Raw genomic sequence first — 26,448 nt, forward strand, 5'->3', positions numbered from 1 at the left:
CTCCAGCAACAGTCTGATCTAAGGCTTCCCCCACATGCTTCTGCTTGCCTTGAGGTCTCATAAGCCCCTTCCCATCCTGTCCAAGCAGAGAAGCATGAGCTGGTATTGAAGCATGACAGAGGCTTAAGCTCTATGGCAGATGCTCCGAGCTGCCTGTCCTGCATCCATTCCTCTTTCTTCCTCACTAAAAACCCCAGTGTTTGTTTGGTGTTACAGCTAGGGATGGCCATGTAACACAGTTCTAGTTAATGATATATAAGTTTAGGGTTTCTGGGAAAGTTTTTGCTTTCCTAACACTGCCATTTCCTATTTTCCACTCCATTTCCTTTGTGCTTTGGAAAGACAATGTGTTGTGGTGCAGCAACCATTTTGCAACCATGAGGCAAAAAGTTTGCAGATGAAGACCTATGGGTTAAGGATGGTGAAATGTAAACACAGAATGAAATTAGGTCTCTGATGGCATTGTTATAGAACGCTAGCCTGCCTGATCAGAACTTCTAGTTGTGTAAGATTTCTATTCTCTGTTTAAACACTGCAGTCAGGGTTTTTTTTGAGGTCACTTCATTCATCTATTCAAAAATTATTTATTGAGAACTTACTTTGTGCTAGGTACTGCTCTAGACAAAATGTAATCTCCCTACCCTCAGGGAGTTTATGTTCTAGTAGGGAAGGAAAACAAATCAATAAGCCAAGTGTGTAATATATTAGATAATCAAAACCACTAATAGAAAAATAAAGCAAAAAAAGAGTTATAGAAAGTTTGTGGCAGGGAGGGTTGGAATAGAGAAGAAGTTACTCTTCTAGACAGGGCAACCAGGAAAGGTTTCATTGAGAAAGTGACATTTGAATACAGACCAAAAGGAGATGAGGGAGCCAGGCTTGCAGGTGTCCAGGGGAAGAGCATTTCAAGAGAAGGAACAGCAAGTACCAAGGCCTTGAGACAGGAGAGTAGCTGGTATGTCTAAGGAACACTGAAGAGGTCGGGAAGGAGTGAAAGAAGAGTATCGAGACGAGGCAGAGAGAAAATGAGGAGCCGCAATACGCAGGAGCTTGTAGATCACGGTAAGGACTTTGGCTTCTATTCTGGGTAAAGTGGTGAGCCACTGGAGTTTGAACAGAGGAGGGACATGATCTGACTTACACTTTAACAGGCTGTCTCTGGCTGCCATGGTGAGATAGGGGCAGAAGCAAGGGGGCATCTGAAATAATCTGTGGAGAGATGACGGCAGCTTGGAACAGAGTGGCGGCGGTGAAGTGGGGAAGAGGAATGGGATTCTTGGAGAAAGTGATGGCAAAGCCCATGGGATTTGCTGATGGAGTGAATGTGCAGGGTGTGAGAGAGGAGCTAAGGAGGACTCCAGAGGCTCGGACCTGAGCAAATGGAAGAACGGGTCGCCATTGACGGGGTGTGAGAGGACTGCCAGAGGAGCAGGTTTGGAGGGTAGAAGGCTCTCAGCAGAGTCCTAGCTGGTGCGGCCTCCATTACAGGCAGATTGAGGAGCTAAAGGATGTGCCCTGACCTCCCTGGGCGCCAGTGTCTTCTCTGCTTCTTTCCCAGTGAAATCCCCTCTTCCACATGCACATCTCTAGTGCCAGACAGTGATGCTGGGGCTTCTGAAAGTGCTGCAATCAAGACTCTGTGCTGTCCTTTACATGCTACTTAATAAGACAAGGAAATGGGCCAAGTGAACATTTTAGCAATGTTTTCAATTAAAAGAGTGGAAAAGCTTCTGTTTGTTCAAGATTTCACAACGAGGTCATGTTTCATAGAATTTAAAAAATCAATGCTAGGACTCCCTGTTTTTTCATGGGAGAGAACTGACCCCTGAGGAGTGGTCAGCAACTAGCTGGGCATTGAGGATGACCCTTCTTGTTTGAATCATGTTTTACAGTTATCAAGCCTCCTCACAGTGCTTCCATCTAACATTATTTGATTCCCAACTAAATCCGACAAATGCTCTCTAATTTGTGGTGGAGGAAACTGAGGCTTGGAGAGCTCAGGCCACTCAGAAAGGTCATCCAGTGAGAAATCAACAGAGGCAGAATTTTAATTCTAATATTCCAACTTTGATTTCTCATTTTCTATTATCTGAACTACCCTTTATCCCCATGTGTCCTGAATGAGATTGGATTTGTGAAGTAGCTACAAGACTTTTAAGAAGGAACTTTCTACAATTCTGTGTGTGGGGGGGTTACCTTTGCTTATGTCAGCGGTACCCCAAAGCCTCCATTTCCCTGTGATTCCAGCCAGCAATGGTGACTCATTTGTTTGAAAGGAATGTGGATTGATGTGGGTGAATGACAGATAAATTTAAAATATGACCTAAATGATGTCCTTCATAACGGGGCCACTGTGTTATATCTTAGAAAAATTCACCAAACTCTTGGTGAGGAAGCATGACTTGAAGCCCGCTCCCCCGAAGCTCTCCTCCCATCTCCTAAACCCCTCTTCCATTTCCACGTGACCACAGCAGAACAGCCCCCCTTCCCTCCTCTCGAACATTCCCTTCTGTCCTCCCTACAGCAGTGGGATGTGGGAGAACTTGTTCCAGCTCATCTTTGCAGGACTTTTGTTTTATTTTTCCATTTCTGCTCTAGCCCCAAACATACCTTAAGAGTTTTTCTTTTGTCTCTCCTTACAGTTTCTGTATGAAAATGGAAGGAAGAGGGAGAATAACGAAGTTGGCCACGTGTGGAAAGGAAAGGGGAAGAGGCTCTCGCCTTTGTCCTCACCTAATCCCATAAGAGCCCCTCACCACAAACTGCCTGGTTCACTCTTTCTTTTTCATCATTCCCAGAGATCTTGAAGTCCTACCTTTTGGGCAAACCCCACACGTAGCCTCAGGCAGCATCCTGCCCCTTGAGCACTTACAAACTGGTGTGTGTGTTGGTGATAAGGGGAGAGGGAGGGTGTGAGCTTTCTGCCAATGGTGTGCCTGTGCCCAGGCCCTGCCAGGCAGTTTTTGTAAAGGCAGTTGTACTCAAAATGTGCTATGAGTGTTTCAAAAACAATGAAGGTTAGAAACAACAAAAGGCAGATGTTGACTTGTTTTGTGAGAAATGGAATTAGAAAATGAGATGTTCATGGACCCTGGAAGTGTAATTTGAGACAGAAATACTAAATGCTGGCTTCTAGCCCTGCTGGTGCCCAAGACACTCCCTGGAATTGGGTCAGGAGCCATGCAATGCAAAGTACTGCACCCTCCAATCCATTTCCACGCACTGGAGGGAGTGAATTAATATTGCTCCAAATTTACTCCAAAACAGTCACCATTACATGAATCCCAGGAAACACGGCTCATTTGGAAGATGGTGTCAACTTCACAATTGTTTTTAATGTTGTCTTCTGGATAGATTACTCCTGTGGGGAAAGTTCCAGCTTCCCTTTTACGCTCTTTAATGTTCTCCCTCTGGGCAGGGTAATGTAGTGGAACATACACTGGACATGGAGTCTTAAGCCTGCTCTGCTCCTCCCTGGTCAACTGTGGATCTTGGAGAGCCATCTCGGGCAACTTCTCTGGCCCTCTTGTGTCCTTATTTGTAGAATGAGGGAACTGGGAAAATAATCACTAAAAACTCATTTCCAGCAACTCCATGGTTCTCACTTCTTCACAGACTGGGTCTTCTCTCTTCTCTATGAGAAGGATAGACAGAAGAAAATGGAAGTAAAACTCTGTAAATGTTCAGTTTTGAATTGAATATCAAGTCAAGCACTTGGGTTTCTCAGGACTTTTTTTTTTTTTAATGAGGAAGATTTGCCCTGAGTTAACATCTGTGCCAATCGTCTTCTATTTTGTACATGGGTCGCCGCCACAGCATGGCTGACGAGTGGTGTATGTCAGTGCCTGGGATCTGAACCCGCGAACCCTGGGCCGCCAAAGTGGAGTGCCAAACTTAACCCCTATGCCACAGGGCCAGCCCCACAGGACATTTTTATGGAGAACAACTAGGAAACTTCCTGCAGGATTCACCATGGTGTTTTCTATTCAGCGGGATAGTTTAAAAAATATTTTATTGATCTGCCAGCTTGTGCATTTACAGATACATATAGTTTAGCTAGGACTGCAGTTGGAAAATTATATGAATTGGTACTAAATTTACATCTTTTGGTTATCTAGGACTTAAAGTTAATCTCAGCAGAAGAACATCCTAATTTCCCTTAATATTCTGGAATCTGTTGTATCATGTTCAGTTCTAGCAACTAACATTTCCAGGCTCTGCCTTCCTCTGTCATTGACTGGACAGTCCTAGGAAAGGCTACTTTTGTCCATTAAAATTGGAAAAAAACTGCAATTGGCAAGAACACTGGGGCAGGTGGGCACCACTTCCCTTTACTTCATCTTCACCCCGAGGGAAAATGGGAAAATTCATGAGACAAGTTATGTTATTTATTTGCTTAAGAACTTCCCTTCTACCATTCCCTCCATATGGTTTATGTTTTCCTTCTGAATTGGTGCTTTCACAGGACAAAACTGCCTTTGTTGAGAGGCAGTAACAGGTGTGTTGTGAGAGAGCGAGCGCGTGCAAGAGAATGGAAGAAAATGTGCATCTGTGTGTGAGAACGTGGAGGGCAGAGTGTGAGTTTTGTGTGTGCAGGTGTCGTGTCGTCTAAGGCACGAAGACCCAGTGTGCTCAGTGAATTCCTTAGGAGAATATATTCACATAATATTTAAGAGCTCTTGGCTGAGGAATGCTATGCACCATCTGTGAACACATCCCTTCCAGAGGGATGCTGCAAAACCACCTTTGATTCCTAAGACAGAGGAACAAATGCATTTCGGCAAAGGAGTTCTGAGGATGTACTAGGTCCATGGATGAAACTAACTCAGCAGTACTCACCTTGTCTTGCTTTTCTGCCTAATTAGTATATTAGACAAAGTGTGGGCTTCAGGCCAGACAGACTGGATTAGAATTTCAGCCTGGTATTCCTCAGTGTGGGGATGTTGGGTGATTTACTAAATTTCCCCAAGTCCCAATTTCCTTACCAATTAATGCTGGATAACAGTGCCCAACTCCCAGTGTGACTGAGAGAATTCATTTGTAGAGTTGTTTTGGCCAGTCTCAGTGCCCAGCGGGTACGAAGTAAATGTTGGTTTCCCACCCATAAATGCAATTCTCAGGCCAGGTTCAACAGAGATGGGAAAAATTCTTTCCATATGTTCAGGTAAATAATTAACAAGGTTCAAATTGCCTCCTAATTTGCCAACAGAGGTTTTGACATTCTGTCCTTTGGCACGATGGAGTTGCCTAAGACGTTGCAGCTGCACGTGTTGGCTTTAAGCTCATCTCCTCCGCAGAACACTGGAGTGACTGTGCGCTGCTTTTGAGACACAAAAGCACTCCTTCTGCCCTGCTTTCAGCAGGCCCTGACCTCTAAGCTCTTTTCATGGTGTGGTGTTGGAGCTGTGTCCAGCCTCCCAAGTCTATTGGACTGATGCTCATTGTGTCCAGTGGCACATGGTATGAACTGCTGCCCAGCATATGTTCCATGGCAGTGAGACCATACACGACAGAAGCAACTTTTGGGGAAATATAAAATCAGGACCCTTTGTTTCATCAGCCCCATGGAGGAAGCAGCTCAACCAGACTTTGGTTGAAAAGGAAGACTTGCTCTTTGCTTTTCAAGAGACATCATAGTATTGTGGAAAGAGAATGGGCTTAGGAGTCAGAGGAAAGTTCAAGTCCCACAACTTCCAGTATGGTACAAAAACAAAACAAAAAATTGATTTTACTCCTGAGTCTGTTTCCAGTTTTCTAGGTGGTATTACCTAGGTAGTATTCAAAACACTGAGTCACTGTGAGAATCCACCAGGAAATCACCACACCACGCCTGGCACAAAGTAAATCATCAACGATTATCAGTAGCCTTCACAAAGCCCTCAGGTGCACATGATAGAGAATCATCCTAGGCACATATTTGAACAATTTGCTATTTGGCCTGTGATTAGCTAAGTCCCAAGAAACAACCACTCTGTGATAACAATTAGAAGAACAAAGACATTGAGGTAGAAGGAAGCTTTCTCCCTACTCCAAGACATAATAGTTGTCAGCCACCATTTCCTAATTTTGAAGGTAGCTCGGCTTGCTGGACAAGCTTCTTAAATGTATCTTTATGGGTTGGCACAGCGGATTCTATGGATCGACCCCCTTTGCACACAGTCTACCCCCATTCAGGAATGCTTTCCAGTAATTCAGAGTTTGCAAGGCTAACTCCTACATTTCCCAGACCCCTTGTGGTTAGCATTTCTTATGTGATGTAGATTGCAGTAATCAGATGCACCACATGAGACTTGGATTTGAAATCAAGTTACACAGTATCTTAGATTGGGTTCCCTGGAAACAGACTCCTAAGAAAAGATTTGCATACAGAAGATTTATTAGGAACTGCCCTCAGGAACGACACCACAAGGAAAAGAGGGAAGCAGGACTGGACAGTTTGGAAAAGTTGAACTGCAATGTAGTTGCAAAAGAGACCTCCACCAATCCCCCTGGGGTGCTCTGAGCTGGGAAGGCCCATTCAGAGGTGTCCACGATCGAGGCAGATGGGACCAATATATCATACCCTGTATCTATAGGTCATTGGACGTGGGCTGCCCCTAGGGACAAGGCATACCTTGGGCAAGGCAGCTCCTATCAGTCAAGAGCAATTCTCAGAGATGGACACAACAATCAGCAGTCAACTCTCCTGGCAGCTGGGAGAATGAGGGCCTGGGTCCTAAAGGGGGAATGTGGGTGGCCCACCAGAGATCCCCAGAGCCCACCACTGAGCACCCACGGTGCTGCTCAGACCCACTTGCTTATACCTACTAGATTTACCCCATCTGCAAACAGCTTCTCCAGGATTCTGGTTGGCCTCATTTCCTAACAAAGTTCATAAAAGAAAGATTGGTCAAACGAACTATAGTCCCCACTGATGCAGCTGGTCTTAAGGCCACAACTGATACTCTTCTCCCTTCTCCACTGCTCATTCTAGATTCCTTTCACTCTTAGCTATTTCCTCTGCTGATCTACACGGCTCACTGGTGGGGTAACCAAATCCTTATCCCTAGAGGTCTGAATCCTTGGTCGGCATGCTCTTCTCAGGCTGCGGCTACTGCACTTGTCCATTTATTGTCAAAACTGCACAAGGTTATACCAAAAATGCCAATTGCAGTTGATCATCAGAATGCCAGACTTGTAGTTTGTTGCATCTTTTGTGTAACAGCTCCCTACCTCCTCCTGGTGATCAAGGCCAATTATTCCTATCTGCATGATGTCTCCTTTCTTTGAATGCTGGTCTTTTGGTATGAACCATAGAGCCTAAAGTTGCAGAGATAGGAAGAAGAAATTCCCTAAGTGGGGTACTAGGAGTGACGGTAATTTGAGCCACTCCTACTTCTACCCCTTAGTTCTGAGGCACATGTATTCTACCTATTGGGGTCATAGCACCATATATTGTTGATATATCCCATCTGTGAATGAAGCTTAGCCTTTTCCCTCTTCTACCAGCTGGCAATGAGGGACTTACCATGTGGCCACATGTGTGCACTGAGAGATACCAGCGAAAGAATAGGGATGACATGGGGATTGGGGTCACCTGCTTGTGCAGCTTATTGTGCCAATCCCCAGATGCACCATTTCCATCTTACAATAGATTGCTGCTGGGCCACCCACCATATGACTTGTTGGATCTGACAGAGGGACAGCTCTCACCAGATGCCCACTTAATGCCCCATGGTCAGGGCTCAGTGGCATGCTAGGAACTGTTTCTCAAAGGGAATATAATTTTCTGCTGCAGATATCAATTGCCTTGCTAGCTGTCTGTGCTGTGATTCCCCTACAGGGATAAACTTGCCATAAACACCACAGGGCTTCTTTTCTCACCATGGATATCTCTATCCTAGTATCATAGTACTGCTCAAGTGGCCTGGCTGCTTGTACAGAAGCCTAATCCTGCTGCACAGCCCCCTACTGCTCTGCCCTTCCTGCTCCACCTCTATTTCCCCCACACACATAGGCAAGCATTCTTGTCACCTGATAAATGGATTGGAGAAGTATTCCCAAGTGTGAAATTTGCTACACCTCAAATCCAAAGAGGTCTATCAGGCATTGTGCTTCCTTTTTAGAGGTGGGAAGTACGAGATGCAGTAACTTATCCATTACTTTGGAATAGATGCCCTGGCGTGCCCCAGACCTTAAACACCATATTGATGCGGGGGCATCTGAACTTCATAGGGTTAACTCCTATCCTCTGGAGCTCACAGACTTACCAAAGCCCCCAAAGTATTTGTCTTGGCATTTATCTCAGTCACTGGCCCCAGGGTGTGATATTCGTTTTGATTTATGATTTTGGCAGGAAGAGGGAAGCAGTTTCAGAGGCTTCCATTTGCCATTCCCTGCTATGACAGCTCTAACTTCATAGGCCAAGAAATCAGTGTGGGAGATTTGCCAACTACTAAGTATGTTCATTCAAAATATCCACTCAGGGACCATTGAAATAATCACTGTGTGGGTCTTCGGACCCAGTGGACCCACTGTGAGTTAGACCTGGGCCAGAACTCCATTTATTACTAGCTTCTTTATCTAACAGAGGGGCCATATTGCTTTAGGTGCCCAGCCATAAAAGTCAACTTGGGGTCCGTGTCCACTAGTCCTCAATATGTCTGAGTACTTTCCTTTCCCCAGTGTATTGTTATCCAAGAAAGTAGGTCCCTTTGAGGAGGGACAGGGGACTCATTACCATATACACTTATCATGATGCTGTGGAATCCTTCTTCCTGGTGACTCAGCTTCTCCTACAGTCAGTAGATTCCAGATATGAGAATCAGCTTAAGTCTAGGAACTGAGCAAGGGGTCATGTCTACTTATTGGGGCTGCTGCCCTTGGTCTCTTACCATTCACTCTTGATTTCTTCTGATTATATAGATTGAACAATACCCTTTTTGGCTGCCCACCTCTCTTGCCCTGAGGAACACCATATCCTATTAATCTTCTCCATAGTTGTCTGTGAGTCAGGCTGCCTGGCTGCCACTCTGATGTTGTTGCTCACTACAATAATTGCATCCACATGTTTTTGATGGGAAGAAGAAGAAGCTAAACTCAGATACAACAGCAACAGAGGCCTCAACTTATTCTGTGAGATGCTCTGTAGCTTGGATGGCTCTTCAGAGTTGTCTCTAATTGAGGCAAGAAGGCTGAGTCTTTGTACCCCTGCAGCAACCAGTCAATGGAGTGGAAAGCATACTTTGGGCTAGGCAGCCTCCTATGGCCAAGGGCAATTCCTAGTGGTGAGCTGCAGCCAACACTCCTGGTATCTGGGGGACCATGCTTCAGGACCACGCGTTGACCTAAAAGGAGTTTCTGAGTGACACACTACAGTATCCACTCCATGTGGGAAGAGAGGTAGATCACAAGCATCTACTTTGCCTATGTGGACCATGGTGAGGACTGTGGTTCTGGAGTCAGGAGCTATGGCAGCAGTTCCCTGGTTCCAGCTTTTTATCATGTCAGAGGTGCCAGCTCCCTTGACTTTCTAGTTCTGCAGCATTGTTTTGAGACATATCCTATAAACTTAGGTCAGAGTCTATGTCTTTAGCCCTCACAATGATTATGTGAACTTGCAGCACCTCTAAATAAATCCCTTCCTGCTTAAACTAGTTAGAGTAGATTCTGTTGTCTCAACTAAGAACCCTGAAAAAAATTGCTATTTGATGGCCATCATTCGTTCTAGTTAGATGATGCCATGATGTATTGGTCGTTATATAAATTGAATATTACATAAACCTTCACCAATACAGTCGGGTTTCCGGATTAAAGGCAAAGTAGTAAATTTATGCCATCTGCTGAACTTCCCAGGACCCACAGCACTCTCAGCGTTGTTGATTGACACGTGGTCAGTGCCCAGTTTTGGAGAGTCAGTGCCTATATTACTTGGCTATTTAGGCTTGCATGAAAGGGACATGGACAGATTACTTTGGGGAAAAGCCTCTATTTTAAGATTTGATGGAACTGTGGTATAAGTGAGGCATTCTAGTAGCTATTAAGTTACTCAGGGTCTCAGTGCTTTAGGAAACAAGGATAATTGGCCAGTGTCATTCAATATGCAGTCTAAACTTGAAAATCTTGCCTTCTCTTTGTACTTGAGCATGTACTCTTTTCCAAAAGGGGGTTGCACTGGATTGGTATACCTCCATCCATAGGAACTGTTACTATTGGGCAATACTTCTTGTCAAGCCTTTGCAAAGGCAGTTGGCTTCTCATGTGTCTTGCACACATGTGGTTGCTCTTGGTTTCCCCACAGATCCCTGGTTTAGCCTGTTGGAACCAGGGTAGCAAGAGTCATCATAATACTCATAGAGAAAGCAGAATGTTACTTTGCTTTAAAATGTTTTGGGGCAGATAAGTGGGTTTTTGTACAGATCTAATGTGGCCATTCCAGTGCTGAATCCTCCCAAAAATGGGCTGTGAGAGTTTGGGCCCCAAGTGTTGTATCAAAGTGAGCAGCTCCTTCCCTTCCCTTCTCCAGAGCCCTTTGTATAAATCCATCTCTTTTCTTCAATGGCCTCAGGTAAACTTAGTGTAACAGGCTTTGTAGAGAAGCAGATTTATGGAGATGCACACATCTGAAGGTAGAGCCTAGAGTCTTGTGTATATGCTGGAACACAAAAGGATAAATTGCATCCATTTTCTCAAATAAAAAGGTAGTATTTTAAAGCTCATATAACCTTTATAACAGTGTTTTCCTAACTTACTTGAGGATAAGTTTGAAAAGTTACCTGGGCTTCTTATTAGATCTCCAAATGCCCAGGCCCATTGAATCAGACTCTCCAGGAGCAAGGCCTGGGAAGCTATGCATTTAACCAGTGCCCAAGGTGATTCTTATCAGAAAAGCTTAGGAAAGCAAGCCCTTTGCTATAGCCCTCTTTCTAGCCAGTATCATATGATAACAAAAGTCTTATAAATGGCCTTCAAGTGTCTTCACCCTCTTCAATGTCACAGATGGACCCCCTGCATGGGTGAGCCAATTGGATGTGCAGAAAGTAGCTGTTAGACCTCGATATTCAGACTAAACAAGGGAACTAATATCAGCGTGGTCCTTTTATCTTTTTTATCAAGGTGATAAGATAAAGCTAGATGGACAGACTAAAATTAAGTATCCTAAAATCTGACCAGTTTATGAATAATATATTGAGCAATGCCAATCCATTCCTTTTTCCTTGCTTCCTGGACTAGTAGAAATCTCTTTGGCTTTTTTTCCCCAGTAAGAAATAATTCTGTGGAACATGTATTAAATACTAGGCTCTTTTCTTTGTTGTAAAGACAGAGAAAAGTGTGGCTTGACAGTAATGAATGACTGTATTACACAATTACTTAAATATGAGTCTTTAGCAAAAATGAAATGACTTGAGGCTTTTCAGCAAATAGCAGCTTTAAGCTCGGTAAATAATGGCTTGTGTCAAATTTGTTTATTAGCATGGGTAATTTGTTCTTAACTAGACATATTTTACACTTGAAGTAATGTTTTACTAGAACTACATAAAGCAATTGTGCAATTGATAATAAATATGTCACTACTGGTAAGTAATTAATTCATATGCAGAGAGTTAAAACCACACTAGCACCTCCTAGAGCATAGAAAAAGAACGCATAAATAACTATAGTAGATATAGTCAAATGACAGATGGGACAAAAAAGACAACGATAAGAGAAATAAAGACATAGACAAAATGTGTGTGTGTGATCAAATTTTGTGATTTGACATTGTGCCAGATCCTTTCCTCAGAAATGTTAGGGAGGTACTGAATTCAGTTATTATAGATGAGAAAACTGAGAATCTGAAAGGTTAGGCAGCTTGTCCTATGATACATCATTAATTAGTGATGGAACTGAAGTCTGAGCCCAGTATACCTGACCCCAGAGCCATGCTTGTCCTACTGTTTGGTATAGTGTTATACAAGCATGAGTTTTAGGGTCAGATATACCTTGGTTTGTGTCCTGGCTCAGCCACTCACCAGATATATCATCTTGGTAAGATTACTTAACATCTCTTAGCCTTAATAATAACAGCATCTACTACATAGGATTATTGTGGAGATTAAATGGGAAAACACACAGGAAAAGATAGCATAATGCCTGGGACAAGTCAAGCACTAAGTAAAGTTAGCTAACATTATGATGTTTCCAGGAAAGTCAGCACAGAGTAAATAATTAATTAATTAACTAAGAATGGAGCATCATTTCCATATATGGTGAGAAAAATGATATTTTATTTTTCTCTGTACTAGTTCAGGTAGATATGGACTGAATTTAACTAAGACTATGGTTAAACACAGAATGTACATTTCTGGGACAGTCTTACTTTCACAAAATTTTATTATTTTTGAAAAATATGTTTCATTTAATTCCACTCAATAACCATTATCTAAGCACCTCCATCAGTTCCTTACTTCAAGGAGCTCACAGCCTTAATGATTGAATATAGAGTGGTGTCAGGAAGACAGAAGAGGAAGAGAAACAGAAGTCATCTTCAAAAAAAATGAATAGGACTTGAGAGTGACAGAATATCTCAGCAGACCAAGTCTTGCCTTTAAAGCAGCAAACAACTCCTGGTAAGCTAGGAACCCTGCCTCACAAACTGATGGCAAAGACACATAACAGTTCAGTGTAGTAAATAAAGAGGTTAACACTTAAAAAGAGATATAAATGATGAATAGGAGTGGGCCGGGCAGAGAAGTGTGGTAGATGCAAAGGGTTGAAGATAAGAGAGAGCACTGTGGCCTGGCACATAGAAATAGCAAGTAGTTCCATAGGGCTGGAAAGCGTATGGACTTTTGGGAAAGTGGCTGAAGAAAGAGCTATGGTAAAACAGGCTACCTGGGTTTGAAGGAGTCAATTCATGAAGAATCTCTCATGCTCTTTATGCTCTATGTCTGTGGTTTGGTACTTTAGCTGCCCATTAGAAACACCCGGGAGGTGTTTTAGAACTACTGTTGGGGGCCAGCCCCATGGCTTAGCGGTTAAGTGCGCGCTCCACTACCGGCGACCTGAGTTTGGATTCTGGGCGTGCACTAATGCACTGCCTGTCCGGCCATGCTGAGGCAGCGTCCCACATATGGCAACTAGAAGGATGTGCAACCATGACATACAACTATCTACTGGGGCTTTGGGGAGAAAAAGGGGGAAAAAAAAAAAAGGAGGGGGATTGGCAATAGATGTTAGCTCAGGGCCAGTCTTCCTCAGCAAAAAGAGGAAGATTGGCATGGATGTTAGCTCAGGGCTGATCTTCCTCACACACACAAAAATAAATAAATAAAATAAAATAAAATGAAAATAAAATAGAACTACTGTTGGAGTTCTGCATCCAAAGCAACTATCCAGACTGTTTGGGGCTCATCCCCCTACTGAGAAAATAGAAAATTAGACAAAATATATTTTAAGAGCTACCAAGAGAGTAAGAATTTGAAAGGCCAAGATCCAGAAGAGGGGGAAAGCCAGAAGTCATAATCTGATATTTGGGGCAACTTTTTCCCTCAAGAGGATTGACTGACAGTTTCAAAATCAGTGCCTAAGAGATTGAGAAGTGGAAAAGTTTTCAGTAGTTTCATAGGGCTAAGGATAGGAGGTGGTGAAAATTGGAGTTCAAAGCCCATCAAGGTGGTGTGCACCTGGCATATACCTCTGGATTTCATTGGCAACTCTCAAAATTCACAAAATTTACAAAATTTACAAATTTACAAAAATAAACCAGACCTCATAAGAACTGAAGCCCAGATTTGATTATTTCATTCCCTGATTGGATTCAGGTGACCTTATTTTAGTCTCGCTGCCTTTCGGAAGCAAAAGTGAATTCCCTCTGGTGAAAAGTAACATTATAATATCATCCAGAGATTTAAATTATCTCTACAATGTTCCATACTCAATGTCCAACATTCAATCAAAAGTAACAAGGCATATAAAAAATACAAATCTTGGCTGAAAACCAAGAAAAAAAATCAGACAATATAAATGGACCCAAAGAATAGTTATTATAAAGTCCATGTCTGGCATTATCAGATATAGACTTTTAATAATTATAGTTAATATATTTGAGGAAATAAATAACAAGAAGGAGAATTTCAGAAACAATGGAAATTTCAAAAAATATGAAAATGGAAATAATACAATGAAAAAATACCACTAAAATTAAGATATCAATGGATAGGTTTAACAGCAGAGTCAAAACCAGTAAAAAATAAAGGAAAATATCTAGATGGAGGTGTAGAGAGACAGAAGTAGATAAAAGAGAGAAAAGAACCTAATACAAAAGATCAACAGGTCTGAAATTCAAGTAATTGGAGTCCCAGAAGTAGAGAATAAAGAATCTTGGAAGGAGTAATATTTGAAGTAATAATGGCTGTGAATTTTTTTTTAATGATAAAAGACACCAAGCCATTGAGACAGGATAAATACACAAAAAAATCACACATAAGCACATAATAATGCCTCTGAAAACTAAAGACCAGAACAAAATCTTAAATAGATGCAGAAAAAAGACATATTTACCTTGAAAGGAGCAATAATGACTGATTGTTGATTTCTCAACAGAAAAATTGAAAGCCAAAACCCAATGGAATAATATCTTCAAACTGCTTAAAGAAAATGCCAACTTATAATTTATATATTTTGTGAAAATATTCTTCAAAAACTAAGGTAAAGAATTCTACTTTTAAGAAGCTTGTAATAGGTTATGGCAGACCAATGTTCCTGCTGCAACAAGATACCACTACACAGCTATTTAGAATGTGTAAAATTTAAAAACTGACCAAAGTGAGTGTTAAGGATGCAGAGCAACTAGAACTCTTGTACATTACTTGTCAGAATGCAAAATAGTACAACCACTTTGGAAAACAGCTTGACAGTTTCTTATAAAGTTACACATATACTTATCATATGAACCAATGATCACTCCTAGGTATTTACGAAAGACAAACAAAAATTAATATTCACATAAAAACCTATATGTTAATGTTTATAATGGCTTTATTCATAATCACCAAAAGCTGGAAACAACTTAAAAGTCAATCAACAGGTGAATGGATAAACAAACTGTGGTATATCAATCCAAACAATAGAATATTACTTAGCAATAAAAAGGAACAACTACTTATCCTTAAAACAACGTGGGTGGATCTCAAATGCATTATGTTAAGTGAAAGGAGTCAAATTCCAAAGGCTATATTCTGTATGATTTCTTTTATTAGGGCAATACTCTGGGAACAGAAAACAGATCAATCATTGCTAGGGGCTGGGAAGGGGGGAAAGGGTTGACTATAAAGGGTGTGAATATTTAACAAGTTCTTAAAATAAAACTCTCCAATGTGCAGCATTTGCCAATTACCCTAGTATAAATATTCCCAACATGGCCAATTTTAAGCTGCCAACGTGATGACACTGAGCATGGAGTTGGGAAGAGATGCATAGGAGCACAGTATTACATAGTATTTCTACCATAGAGATACCATAGATATAAATAACCTCTCAACCATGGATAATATTAGAGTGCAAAATAATTAGAAAGTAACGAGTTTTTAGTACTTATTACCTTTTTTAATATAATATATTGAATTGTAAGTTTACGTAATTTAATTTTAAGTGATAGCTATTTTTAACAATTGGCTTGGAAAATTCCTTCGAGTTTAACAGTTGGCTCTCACAAGCCAGTACAAGCCGGCTCCAACACATTACTAAGTATGAGGGAAGTTTTTGAGGTGATAGAAGTGTTCCGTATCTTGATTTTGGTGGTGTTATACAACTGTATGCATTTGTCAAAACTTACAGATCTGTACACTTACAAGGGTGAATTCTATTGTATGTACATTACAGCTGAAAAAACCTAACCAAAAAATATGCATATATCCTTTGTCCCACCAATATCAATTCTAGGAGTCTATCCTCAGTTATATTCAAACCTGCCCATTGATTTTAATAATAAAATTGGAATTAGCCTAAAATCCATAAATCAGATAACAAATTTTTGTGTATCCATACAAGAGAATATTCTAGGTAGCTAGAAAAAGTGAGGCACAAAAAAGTGGTTGCTTCTGGAAGGGTGGCTAAGGGATAAAGAGTAAGAGAGACTTACTTTTCATGTATACCCTGTCGTACATTTTGAAATTTTACATGTGCCTATATTACTTATTCCAAAAATAAAGGAAACCTAAATTGATTTTAATCAAAATAAAATAAAGACATTTTTAAATAAACAAACAAAAAAACACTCCTGAAATAATTTACAACTGGCACACCTTCATAAGCACTGAAATGCCTTCAGGCACTACCTCATGCATTGCTCACAACTCTATCAATGAAGAAACTAACACAGAGACTGAAAAACTTTCCCAAAGGCACACAGCAGTGAGGCGTAGCTCTGGTTGAAAATGCACGCTCTTAGCTTTGCTAGACTACCTGTCAGGAAACTTCAGGGAGGGTCTAGGTATCCTTAGCAGAGCAATGGTAACTGACGCCAAGGTGAGCCAGAACAACTCCGAGAGGGAATTTGAAAAAGAGGAAAACAAGAGAGAAACCTGGAGACATTCATACTTAGGAGGAGAAAGAGGAGGCTGACAAGAAAACAGAAAAGGAATGGTCAGGAAGAAACTACATAACTTGATGTCACCTATTGCTTAAAATGTTGGGAGAAAGTACATTTGCGTAAAAAAATCACTTTATTCTCTGTTACTTGAACTGTGCTCTTCAGACCTCGTCCTGATTTTATAAGAGAAAAAAACATGGTCACCACACCCGTGGGCATATGCCTATTGGAGCACACTGGGTCCAACACCATGCCTAGGATTCTGGCTTTTCTATGTCCTACTGTTCAACGATGAGAAGGGTGGTATTCTCTACTAGCATTTCAGCCAGCGATGTGACATGAGAAGTTGAACAACTCTCTCTCGTGTGGGAACCTAATATCCTTGGACAATTTAGGATGGAGTTGTGACGAAATGGGTTTAACCCATTGCTTCTTGTTTGTTTTGTTTCTATGTCCAGTTATGGGAAAGAAATGAGGAATGATAGTACCTCCCTGCCCCACGACTAATATGAAACAGGTAATATGCTGTGGGAAAGTAACCTGGAGCAAGGAAATCAGGAACAGCTGGGCTTAACGCAGCACAGTTACATATGTCCCTTTTGAGAGACAAATCAGAAAAGCTCGAGAGGAAGGCAGGAGAGACACAAACTTCTGAAACTCTGAACTCGCCAGCTGGAGAAATGAATTGTGCTGGGAGAACTTAAGAGTCACTTGAGAGTATTTAGTTCTCCAAGTGAGTAGCAAAACTGTGCTAATGAGGTCTTTAACACCTGTACTCCGACCAGCAGCTGAGTCTAAGCAGAACCAGGTGGGACAGCCAACAGCTTGGAGGTGGCTCAGAAACAGAAAAAGAAATCCCCATTCCTGGTTGGTAGGATGCAGATGATATTTGTTTTCCCTTTTATGCTTTTCTCTATTTTCCACAAATGAATGTATATTTTCACATCAAATTTTTTTAAAAGTAATTTTGAAAAACAAAATGTTGCATTCAATTTATCTTTGCCGGTTATTCATTCCCTGGTCACTTGTTTTTGTCTGTGAACGAGCAGTGGTTCAGGCACTAGATACTGCTCTGATTCTGTCAACTGTCTCCCCCAGAAGTCTTCATACGGAGAGCAGGAGTTGGGTAGAGCAGGAGAGAGAGGATGGGGAAGAGAAAATATCCTTCCAGGACGCCCCTCCTTGGCATGCTCTGGCCTTGTTTTCCATGTGTTCTTTCTTCTGAGAACTAAAGAAGGCTCCCTTTAAGTACCTCCCCTAAAATACTCCCTACTACTTGCCTCTCTTCCCCACCCAGGTTCTGACAGAGCAAACAGTGATAACTAGACAAATGGAATATGAAACATCAACTTATTAATCTAGGTAAGTAGGTGAAAACTGGAAAAGGCAAGACTTCAGGTAAACTGGATAGGAAAACGTGACTTAGAACTGAAGCAAAGGTAAGGCTTCCCATCTTGAATCTAAATCTTGGATTCTGTGTGGTGAGGTGTCCTACAGAGAGGAGGAGAGAGGATCCATGCCTGCTCCTGCAGGGCAGACGTGGAGGCTAAAGACACCCCTGGGCACGGGTAGAACAGCAGGACAGTGGCCCATTTGCAGACCCTGCCACCTGAAAACGTGGTCTGATCAATTTCAAACTCTGACCAGTCAGAGGAGCGATGGAGAGCATTAAGGAGGTCCCCAAGTGGGCGAGAGTGCGAGAGCCCTTTTACCGGCCGGGGTGGGAAGGTGGGAGCTGAAGGACAGAGGAAAGTGGTTTTCCCCTCTTCCCAGCAACAACTGAAACCCGTTTTAGAGTCCCCCATGACTATTATTCAGCCCAAGTGGTTAAAAATATTTCCTGAACCAAATCCTCCTTTCAATAAAAATATAAATGTCACAAATTTTATCTTTATAACAAACATATAACTGAAACTTCTCACACTTCCTTCAGCTCCAAAGCCAGCTTCTATAGAACGTGCAGTGAATTGTATTCTACCTCCTGTTTTTCAAAGATAGGAAAGGTATCTCATGCGATGGTTGCATTTGGTAAGAGCTGTGCTTGTGAGCAAGACAAAAGCTTAAAATTAAAATAGTCACTATTTGCTCTTCCTAAATTGAGTGTAATAGGTTACAATTCTTTGGATTATTGGAATTTTAATTAGCAACCTCAGATGCTATGGTAAATTAATAGCCCATGATTAAGTTTCCATTGGTAATTAATGTCAGGGTTTAAATCGGCATTTGTTAGTTACATTTCATATTATGTTCAAATATTTGTGTTGATTGTACAATGCTCCTATGAATGCTTACAAGCATCCTGATTAATTTTAAAGCACTGCTCTGGCAAATATTTCTTGTTGTGAGACTATGTAGATACAGGTGTTCACAATGTGAGTTTGCAATGCCTGTCTTGTCTAATATTTGCAAGTTGTGTGTGCTAGAAAAGCAGGTGCAAATAGAGATGGTGTCCCACACTCTAACTGAGGTGGTATTCACATTCAGCTGAATTGGATTGATGAACTTACAGGAATTACTGATTAGCTGGAACTGGGGGGAATTTTTTTCTAGTTATTCTTGGGATTTCAGCCATGAAAATAGTTTTTTTTTTTTTTCCTTTGGTGAGGACATCAGCCCTGTGCTAACATCTGCCAATCCTCCTCTTTTTTTGCCGAGGAAGACTGGCCCTGGGCTAACATCCATGCCCATATTCCACCACTCTATATGGGACGCCGCCACACCATGGCTTGACAAGTGGTGCATCGGTGCGCGCCCAGGATCTGAACCAGTGAACCCCGGGCCGCCACAGCAGAGCGCGCGCACTTAACTGCTTGCACCACAGGGCCGGCCCCTGAAAATAGTTTTTGAAACTGCCAGGAAAACAAATCTATATAAAAATAGATGTCTTTTCTTTAACTGAAAGAACGAGGGAACTTCTTAATGCCTAATGTTAAAAAATCATAAACAGGGGCCAGCCCCAGTGGCCTAGTGGTTAAGTTTGGCAGCACTCTGCTTCGGCAGCCTGGGTTTGGTTCTGGGCAAGGACCTACACCATTTGTCTGTCAGTGGCCATGCTGTGGTGGTGGCTCATGTATAAAACAAGGAAGATTGGCAGCAGATGTTAGCTCAGGATGAATCTTCCTCAGCAAAAAAAAAAAGCATAAACAACAAAAAAAGAAGATGTTCTGTTTCTTCCACACTGAATTAATTAATTTCAGCTGTGTTTTGAGGTGGGCCATCAAGGCCCACTGAGATATTATGAGACTGAGATAATTTAGACAACAGCAAACCTTCTGATGAGGACAAAGTGAACTTGGGGTGTTCAGATGATCTCTGTGATGTATATATGATTTTAGGCTTTTAAAAATCTCCTATCATGGCCTGTGAATACATTATCTTTTCCCTGTTTTAACTCTGAAGAAAGTGACACACATCAGTAGAGTGTCCCACAGCAAATGGGTGACAGAATTCAGTCTCAAACAGGGTTCTCATTCTCAGACTATGGCTCTCTTGCATTAGGCCAGTGGTTTACAAATTCTTGGGGCCCATGGAAATCTTTCTTCAATGAAATCTCATCAGGAAGCCTAATATTTAAAATGGAGTAGAGGTGCTCAATAACTCCAAGCCAATTTCAAGGCTTTCATCAATTTTCAAAATACTTGCCAGACTGTAAGAATTTCCAAGAAGACTGATTTTTCCCTACTTTGTCTCCAAAAGAAATGGAATTCAAAGGCCTTCTAAAAGTTTCTTCAACTAAAGAAGAAGATGATGGGCAGTGCCATCGCCAGGCAGGTTAACACCCAGGCACCACATGCACTTCAGCAGAACCTGAAGATGGGAAGCCCAAATTGTTGTTAGTGAAGGGGAGCTATTCAGAACCACTGCCATGTAGCCCCTGTCATCACCGTGCCCAAGCATTTCTCCAGGTACCGGCCTTGCATTCTGGACCATGCAGGAAAACATCGAAAGGGAAACCTGACTGTATCCCTCAAGATCCCTCTCCTCAACCCCCTAGGTTAACACATCCTTTCTTGAACAGCCTGTGAGAAAAGAAGGAAAGAAGAAACCCAGTATATGTGAGTGTCTGCTGTGGGCAAGGCATGTTTATACTAGGTGATTTCCACATCTCATTTGGACTTGTGAGATGAGTGGTTTGTTCTCATTTTACAAAAGAGGAAAATAAGACTCAGAGTGGCTTCACAACTTGCCCAGATGACTCTGTTAAGAGTTGGGATTTGAGTCTTGGCAAGTCAAATTCTGAAGCCCGTGTTCTTTCCACCACCCCATGTCTGAGCCTCTTACTGCTGGTGTCTCTCATAATCACCAGAAACAACAGGCTAGTGGGCACAGGTTTTGTACTACAAGGTACCTTTTTTATTATAAAAGCCAGATTTCCTCAGTTAGTAGACTATATGCAATTTGAGGGACTCATGCCACGAGACACTTTGCTTGGAACAGTGTCTAGGATAGAGAAGGGAGTTCTCTAATCTAATTCCCTCTTTTCAAAATGATGATACCACATGCCATCGTAATCAGTATTTATGATTACATGCTATACTATTTATCTACTTGAAAGACACTAACGGGCATCACTAACAAAGTTTTCAAAAACACCTCTTTCCATTCTGTTACAGGTTGGTCTGTACCGATAAGATACACGGGTCTGTTAGCCTGAGTTTTGTTTGGTTAGGAGAAGCAGTTACTCAAATCAAGGACACAGCTGACACTCGTGTACAAGGAGAGTCTTTGGCAGGAGAGGAATATACATTTCTAACTACACTCATTGACTTCTCTGTTTTTGAGTTTTCATGACTATGGATGATCCTTTGCATCTGGTCATCCAAAAAACATATCAGAGCTGTAATTTCTGAATGTGCTAATGATGAATTTCCCCTTACTGAATAGCTCTTTCTGGAAGAGTTCCTGGAGGTATATATCATTTGATTTCACAATAGCAAGTGCAGTTGCCCATACAAAAAAAAAAGGTAGAATTATCTTTTTTCATTACTTGTAAACTTTTTTAATCCAGTATTTTTCTCTGGTCCCTCCTCTGCAGTAACAGTAATATTACTGTTACTTCCAAGTCTTCCTGAGACAGGAAATTTTGGCAACTTCTTAGAATATGATCTTTTTTTTCCCCAAAATTTTAAATTGCACTTTGCATCAAATGACAATAGAGCTTTGATATCAAATAATAAGCCTGGAGAATGTCTATACACATACACACACAGTTGTTAGAATAAAAGAAGGTAATTCCTCTTTTCCTGAAAGTGGACTTTCTCTAGTTGGAGGAAGGACCCTGAAATTTGCCCCACTCAGCCTTTTCTCCTCCTCTTAGTCAGCTCAGTCTCCTGAAACAAATTACCATAGTCTGTGGTTTAAACAACAAACATTTATTTCTCACAGTTCTGGAGGCTGAGAAGATCAAGATCAAGATGCCAGCAGATTCAGTGTCTGGTGAGGGCCCGTTTCCTGGTTCTCACACAACTGCCTTCTTGTGTATCTGGCAGAGAGACACAGAGAGAGAGGGCTCTAGTCTCTTCCTCTTCTTTTAAGGACACTAATCCCATGATGGGTGCTCCACCCTCATGACCTCATCAAACTCTAATTATCTCCCAAAGGCCCCATCTCCTAATACCATCACGTTGGGGGTTAGGGCTTCAACATATGAATTTTGGGGTGACACAAACATTCAGTCCACAGCACTTTTCTTCTCGCTCCCCACTTTTCACCACTTCCCAAGGGACTCTGCAAAGCCATATTTGTAAACCCTTGTCCTCCCCGTTGACTATTCTTTCTTGAGGACACTCCCTGGATAATGAGGTCATTCTCCTTTTCCCTTTATTTTAACAGACACGTAGTCTTGCTGAACCAAAGCAGCCACTCTCACCTCCCACCCCAGGTTCCAGAATAGTTCCCCTTCCAGGAACTAGAATTCTGTAGGTGGCCCCAGGGGTTGGGGGATGGGAGGGAAAAACATTAGAATAACAGCAGATTTTTCATTTTTTTAAGGCCTCTTTTTGTTGCTATAATATTTGCTTTTCCCCGTAAGGAAAAAAATAGTTCAGTGAATATTTTTGGTGAATTTAAAAATAATTTTCAATATTGCAAAAGAATTTGTGCTCATTTAACGTGGTACAAATACATTAAGGATATGTCCTGAATCAAACTTTGGGTTTTAAAAACTTTCAAAAGCCTAGCTCTTTTGGGACACATAGAACAAGCTATAACTCTTCATGGTTAATATCAGAGATTGCTAATTAGAAGGTTCTGCAGTGTTTCAGAAATATGAAAAGCCCAGTGCTTTGAAGACCATTGGCAGCAGAAAAAGTAGAAAACAAAATAAAACAAAAACAATTGGCAGGGTCAGAGTGGTGGGCAGCTACCTGCACAGGGGCAGCCTGAACCAAGAGGATCTGGCTCAAAAGCATGAGAGCGACATTTCAAGCTCCTGCCAGAGTCTTCCCCTCACACTCCCTTCTGCAGCCCCATCCCTTCGGAAGTCTGCCAGGACCTGGACATGTCCAGAGGGAAGGCAGCCCCTGCCTAGTTGGACTCTGGATGCAGAGGACAGGGAAACCCCTCCATGGCCTCCACTCCTAGGCCTTACAATGGCAGGTTGCACCAACAGATCTCAGAGAGGTTTATAACAAGCAAACTTACTAAAAAGAGTCAGAGGATACCAAACTTTTCAGGTAATAAACTTAAAAGCAATAAGAATACATTCCAAGTTATCTCTATAATGACCCCTCTCTTGTTCATTTGCATTCTAAGGCACTTTCCCAAGCAGAGGAGAAAGTGGTGGGGTTTCAGCCAGCACCGGTAGATTTGCACCTCACTCATGCTTTATTGTGTCAACACAGCAGCCTGCAGTCTAGGCCCGTGGGAATAAGTCACTCAGGGGCATCACCCACCACATGCGGTAGCAGAAAAAAAGACTGAGAACAGCCCAGTGATGAGACACCCAGATGTCAGCCCTCTCTCCACACAGTGAGTCTGCAGTCTCTGAGGTTTCTGCTCTGAGGCCTCTACCTTCAGGGGCTACAAACATGTGTGTAGTAAGAAGCAGCTAAAACCCAAGGAAACTTTACCCCCAACCCCCCACCATTTAATTCCCCTAGAGAATTTTAGTGGAAATTTAATAAGATTAAGTTGAGGTTCCAAAGGAAATTATAGGTGGCCATTATTCCCAAATGGAAATTTATACACTTGTTTGGGGCAGCCTTTTTGGATCTGTCTCTGACCTATTTTTCTATTAAATACTCTTGTTATAGGAATAGCTCACCTTATCTGAATAAAGAAATGATAATGTATTATTGCCCTAATCGAGTATAGCTATTTAAAGTTTCTTATGGCCACTCTTCTTATAAAGCAAGTGATTGTATACTGCCTTGACCTTTCTATTTGTCTATAAATTTGGAATTTCATGTATTTTCTTGGCTTAAAGGAGGGCATCTCTATATTGTAAACCAGCCCATGAAATCTATGGTCCGTTAAAGATTTTGCAAGAAATGAAAATTTTCGTGTCCTCTATCCAATGAGATGAAAGTGTCTGTGTCTTAAATAAACACAGATTCTAAGGAAAGGATGAGACTGAACAATAGGGACCTGGATTCCTGCCCTGGCCTTTGTTTTGTGGCAGAGCAATTGCTAGAGGGAAAGCTCTCACTGGTGTAGATTCAGAGAGCTTTGACACCTTCAGCAGCATGCCTGCAGCTCACGTGGAAATCCATTTGTAGAATGGAATCCTGCTTTCATTCCACAAAGATGGCTCTCTGTACACCAGAGCAGCTGTTTCCCGATGGTGGTCATGGAAGCCTCCACAAACACACATGGAAGTCACTGACCAGAGTTGTGTCCTGCAGGGTGAAGCTAGCCCTTTCACAGCTGCTGAGCCCTGGGACCTACTCCTCAGGTAGGAATATCGATCTCGAGGTAGTTTATTTAGTCAGAGGATCATGGGTGAGTCAGGAGACAAGGAAATTCAGAAACCAAAGTCAAAAGTGATTGTGTATAGAAGAGGAAACCAGCTGCACCTGGCAGTCTGCTACCAAATCAGAAAGGGCTGTAATGGAAAACGGATGCATTTATAGAAAATCCACCTCCCCTTCTCAACCCCCCTTTCCTACCCCACCCCCCCTTCCCTGCTGCCCTCTTCACAGGGAGTCAGCGTATTAAGTTTGGCAGCTCTTGTAGAGCTTGCCATGCCAGGGAGGTTATTAAAACTGAACTGAAATGGTTTCATAACTCAAACTGGAAACAAGAGTGAGGAAAATGCTAACACTAAAGTGACAGACCAGAACGAAATGGAGCTCAATTCGTAGGCTCTCTGGCTCATGTTTCAGGAGGTTCCATGTGTTAAAATAGGCTGAAAAGTTAGCTAAATAAAACAAAGTGCCAAGCGAGACATTTAACACCCTTGAAAGGGGGCTTACCCATGAGAGGATTCCATGATTCACATTGTTGACTGAGCTTCATTTTTAGGAGTCTGAAGACAAGATTAATTACAACTACATCCCCTAAAATATCTGTCATATGTGAGGGATTTGCCCCCCTCCCCAATGCTTTTCATTGATTTGAAAAATCTCAAAGATATTTTCTGGTTCTCAAGGATAAAATTCCCCCTGGTAGAGAGTACCAGACATTGGAAAAGCAGATGAGTGAGGCATTTTACTGTCACATATTACAGTCTTTAAGAGTGTAGGCCAAATCCTTTTTGGAAAAACATACTAATTTCTGAATAATAAAATTTAAAACACTTGCTAAAATTTTGGAGGGTCTGATGCTAGCAGAGTAGTTCAGGAGAGCTATTGATAGACTATATTTATTCTTCCAGGTGGTTTTGTGTGTGTTCAAATAAAGCTGTTACTGCAAAAACATCAGCTCTCATTCCTGGGAGACTCTCAGGTGAGAAGCAGCAAATGGCTTTCATCTTTGGAGTCTAAATGGATGTTTTCAGGCCCATTGAAAAGGGTAGTTAGAGGCTTTACTCATGAGAAAACATAGTAAGACCAAGTCATGCCAATGCATCTCAGAGGAAAGAAAGGGCTGAGTCTGCAATACCAGTGGCCATGGCCAAAAATGGTGGTAGCAATTCTCATAATAAAGAAGACAGGGAATGTCAGGGCTCGTGATCAAAAGCTAACTTTCCTTTTGGCTTCTTGGGATAATTCAGTGACTATTTTTGTTCATTTCAAAAATAGACATTTTCTATAGTCACTTTTTTTCTCTCAACTTTTATTAGTCTCTCATTCAGCAGTAAATCCTTGCAGCTCTACCTTCAAAATATCTCCAGATTCCAATATTTATTACCACAATAACCCTGTGGTAGTCAAGCATGATTATATCTCACTTGGATTATTGGAGTAGCCTCCTATCAGGTTTCGCTACACCCACCCTGGCCTCCCTGGGGTCAGTTCACAATGCTGTGTTCAGAGTGATCCATAGACATGGAGCAGCTCTGTTCAAAAACGCACCAATGGGAGAGGATTTGGAGAAGATGGCAGAGTAGGAAACACCAAAAATCTGTCTCCCCATCTAGACAACAATTGCACTGGCACAATCTGTCTGATGTAACTATTTTGGAACTCTGGAGTCTATTGAAGGCTTGCAACTTCCAGGGGAAGGCTTGGACAGTAAATTGTGGGTTAATTTCATCTCACACTACAGTAGCAGCTACCCAATCCCTACCTCAAGCCCCATTGCAGGCAGCTGGGCACGTGTTCCTAGAGCAGCTTGCACACAACTTGCAGGAGCCAAGGTGGGCAAAAAGGAACCTGCCCTTCAAATATCAGGAATTTGTACTCTGATAGCTGGTTGCTGCTTCTGATCACAGAGGTACAGACAAAAAGGTGAGCAGCAAATGGCTTTTGCTGTTGCAAGTCCCTCCTCCTCTGGCTGAAGTGACTTCTGGGAAATTT

This window comes from Diceros bicornis, chromosome 9, assembly GCF_020826845.1.
Source record: "Diceros bicornis minor isolate mBicDic1 chromosome 9, mDicBic1.mat.cur, whole genome shotgun sequence".
Lineage (NCBI taxonomy): Eukaryota > Metazoa > Chordata > Mammalia > Perissodactyla > Rhinocerotidae > Diceros > Diceros bicornis.